The sequence below is a fragment of the Chionomys nivalis genome, chromosome 7, assembly GCF_950005125.1.
Source record: "Chionomys nivalis chromosome 7, mChiNiv1.1, whole genome shotgun sequence".
NCBI classification, from domain to species: Eukaryota; Metazoa; Chordata; class Mammalia; order Rodentia; family Cricetidae; genus Chionomys; species Chionomys nivalis.
This window is the reverse complement of record NC_080092.1, coordinates 32,342,918-32,347,009: the sequence shown is the minus strand read 5'-3', so window position 1 is coordinate 32,347,009 and position 4,092 is coordinate 32,342,918. Positions and strand designations below refer to the sequence as shown.

At 47.0% G+C, this 4,092-nt stretch overlaps 1 pseudogene; it reads left to right on the top strand.

The window, feature by feature from the left end:
• Window positions 1–375: 375 nt before the first annotated feature.
• On the top strand, window positions 376–2,451 carry LOC130878614 (coronin-2A-like; annotated as a pseudogene).
• Window positions 2,452–4,092: the final 1,641 nt, after the last annotated feature.

The window sequence follows — 4,092 nt, the reverse complement described above, 5'->3', positions numbered from 1 at the left end:
GTGGTTTTGGTTCCTGTCCTGGAACTAGCTCTTGTAGACCAGGCTGGTCTCGAACTCCCAGAGATCCGCCTGCCTCTGCCTCCCAAGTGCTGGGATTAAAGGCGTGCGCCACCACCGCCCGGCTGTGATTTGAGTTTTTAATCAAGTTGACAAAACACAATTTACCCCTTGTCAACTTCACACACAAAGCATCACTGTTAGCCCATACGTTTCTTTTCTTGCTTGTACCAAGATCATGTTGATACTAATGCCAAACATAGTACCACTTTAGAAGTCCCACAAACTTTTAAAAAATCCAAACACCGGGGACTTGGCAGGCAGCGTGGAGTGGGAGCTGGAGCCGCCACCACCGCCACCTGCACAGCTGCCAGCAAGATGTCCTGGTGCGGCCAGGACTGCAGCTTCAAGTACGGACATGTCTACAGTAAGCTCGCCAGCAAAGAGAACGGCTACAACTCGGTGGCCATCACACACAATACTCATGACAACCACTTCTGTGTTGTGTGTGTTTTTTTTTTTGTTTTGTTTTTTTGTTTTTTTTTTTTTTTGGTTTTTTGAGACAGAGTTTCTCTGTGGTTTTGGAGCCTGTCCCGGAACTAGCTCTTGTAGACCAGGCTGGTCTCGAACTCACAGAGATCCACCTGCCTCTGCCTCCCAAGTGCTGGGATTAAAGGCGTGCGCCACCACCGCCCGGCCACTTCAGTGTTGTGAACCCCGATTTTGTTGCTGTAGTCACTAAGCGCACCATCAAGGGACCTTCCCCATCATCCCCCTTGCACCAGATGGGAAAGTTGAACCCTCACTACCCCAAGGTTTGTGGGCACAGAGGGAACATCTTGCACATCAAATAGAATCCTTTTTTTTTTTTTTTGGTTTTTCGAGACAGGGTTTCTCTGTAGCTTTGGTGCCTGTCCTGGAACTAGCTCTTGTAGACCAGGCTGGCCTCGAACTCACAGAGATCCGCCTGCCTCTGCCTCCCGAGTGCTGGGATTAAAGGCATACGCCACCACCGCCCGGCAAATAGAATCCTTTTGATGACTTTGAGATCACCTTCTATTTCCAAGATGCCATGATTAAGATCTAGAACATCCCCAAGCAGCCGTTGGCAAGGAACCTAGCGAACAAGAAGGAACTGTTGGGTTCCCCATTGCTGCCAGCATCCTCTTCAGCGCTGGCTATGACTACAAGGTGATGGTGTGGAACCTGGACACAAAGGAGTCTGTAGTTGCAAGACCCGTAAAGACAATCACCTGTCACCAAGGTGTGATCCTCTCCGTGTCCTTCAACACTAACAGCAGCCTGCTGGCTACCACCTGTAAGGACCACAAGATTCACATTGTTGACCCCGGACTAGGGATTGTCCTCCAGGAAGCCAGCTACATGGGGCACCAGACCAACAAAGTGCTGCTCCTGGGGAAACCTCGAGAAACTGCTACCCTTGGGTACATCCTGATGCAACAACCGGCAGATGGCCCTGTGGGGCCAGGACAACCTTTCTGTGTCCCCTCACAGAGGAGGACCTGGATGGCTCCTGGGGTGTGTGTTTCCCTTCTGCGACTTGGACACAGGCTGTACATTGTGGGGAAGGGAGACGGGAGCATCCGGTACCCTGGGGTGAGCACTAACAAGCCTCACCTGAGCTAATTGACTGAGTACCGCTCCAACAACCCACAGAAGGGGATCAGCCTCTAAGAATGCAAGGCATTTGACAGATGGACAGATGGAGGCAGGAGGATCAGGAGTTCAAGGTCATCCTCATCTATATAACAAGTTTGAGGTCGTGGCAGGCTTATGTGGGACCTTGTGTCAAACAAACAAAAGGAAGAAAAGAAAAAGAAAGAACTGGAGTAACCATATAAAGAGAATTTAGGAAGCCAGGTATTGTGCCAAAGAAAGGTCTCCACATGTCTTCTGGTGAGAGCTTCCACTTCTACAAGCTGATCACAACCAAAAGCATCATTGATTGTACCCTGGAGGTCAGAATCCTACCAAGAGGACATCTACCTGCCTACGGCAGCAGTTCAACCTTCCCTGACAGCCCACGAGTGGCTCAGCAGAATGAACAGAGAGCACATCATGACGTCCCTTAGACCCGGCTCTGAGCTGCTAGACTCCCGGCCACTGCCTCCAGAGAAGAAACTTCTCTCCAATTCTATGGTCCAAGTTTCATCTGGGCCCTTGGAACCAAGACCACCAATGATATCCAGACACCCTGCTCTCTGCTGGAACAGAAGGCACCAAAGTGGGCCACAGAGCAGCAGCGGCTGGAGAAGTCCTGGCTCGCCAGTGGCTTTGATGTTTTCAAATGCCCTCCACCAAAGACAGAAACCTGCTGCAGATGTCCTACCGGCAACAGATGAGCCAGAGGGTCCAGGAGCTGCTGATGCGGTCCAGGCCGGGCAGCTGGAACTGGAGATCAAAAACTTGCTGATGGCCTTAGGACAGCTCTGAGCAGAGGTCCTCGTCATCCTTGCCCTCAGGGACACCAAGTGGCTCTCTAGAGAACCAAACCATAGGTCAATTTTATGCACACGCACACACATATATTTTTTAAAAAGCATTTGGAAAAAAATCCAAACACTGCTGGGTGGTGGTGCCACACACTTTTAATCCCAGCTCTCTGAAGGCGGAGGCAGGTGGATCTCTGTGAGTTCGAGACCAACCTGGTCTACAGAGGGACAGCCAGAGCTAAATAGTGAGACACTGTCTCAAAAAAAAAGTAACTGAAACAACCACTTTGTTCCCTCAAAACCAGTAGCATAAGGAAGACTTTCATACATTATTAATTTTACTAATTCTGCTTCAGACTCTCCCCTCTACAGGGCACTGCTGACCCTCAGGAACTACTTCCCAGAAGATTTTGCCTCAATGATGCTAGTCTTTTCTTTTGGGAGGGGATTTTTTTTATTGATATTTATTGAGCTCTACATTTTGATCTTGGCCATTCTTTCAGGTGTAAGATGGAGTCTCATAGTTGTTTTGATTTGCATTTCTCTGATGACTAAGGATGTTGAACATTTTCTTAAGTGTCTTTCAGCAATTTTAGATTCCTCTGTTGAGAGTTCTCTGTTTAGGTCTGTACTCCATTTTTTTTATTAGGTTATGTGTTCTTTGGTGTCCAATTTCTTTTTTTTTTTTTTTTTTTTTTTTTTTTGGTTTTTCGAGACAGGGTTTCTCTGTGGTTTTGGAGCCTGTCCTGGAACTAGCTCTTGTAGACCAGGCTGGTCTCGAACTCACAGAGATCCGCCTGCCTCTGCCTCCCGAGTGCTGGGATTAAAGGCGTGCGCCACCATCGCCCGGCTAGGTGTCCAATTTCTTGAGTTCTTTATATATTTTGGAGATCAGACCTCTGTGTGATGTGGGGTTAGTGACGATCTTTTCCCATTCTGTAGGCTGTCGTTTTGTCTTGTTGACCGTGTCCTTTGCTTTACAGAAGCTTTCCAGTTTCAGGAGGTCCCATTTATTGTTTCTCTCAGTGTCTGTGCTGCTGGGGTTATATTTAGGAAGTGGTTCTCTGTGCCAATGTGTTCAAGTGTACTTCCCACTTTCTCTTTTATAAGGTTCAGTGTGGCTGGCTTTATGTTAGATCTTTGATCCATTTGGACTTGAGTTTTGTGCATGGTGATAGATATGGGTCTATTTTCATTCTTCTACTTGTTGATATCCAGCTATGCCAGCATCATTCGTTAGCTATGTTTTCTTTTTTCCAATTTGATATTTTTTGCTTTATAGGTGTGTGGATTGATATCCGGGTCTTCTATTTGGTTGCATTAGTCCTCCTGTCTGTTCTTATGCCAGTACCAGGCTGTTTTCAGTACTGTAGCTCTGTAGTAGAGTTTGAAGTCAGGAATTGTGATGCCTCCAGGAGTTCTTTTATTGTACAGGATTGTTTTGGCTATCCTGGGTTTTTTGCATTTCCATATGAATTTGAGTACTGTTCTTTCGAGGTCTGTGAAGAATTTTGCTGAGATTTTGATGGGTATTGCGTTGAATCTGTGCTGGTCTTTTCTTAATCACAGCTGATTAAGCAATATCCATTGTCATAGTGAAGCAAAGATTTCATTTGCACAGACTCTGAATCCCAAATATTGC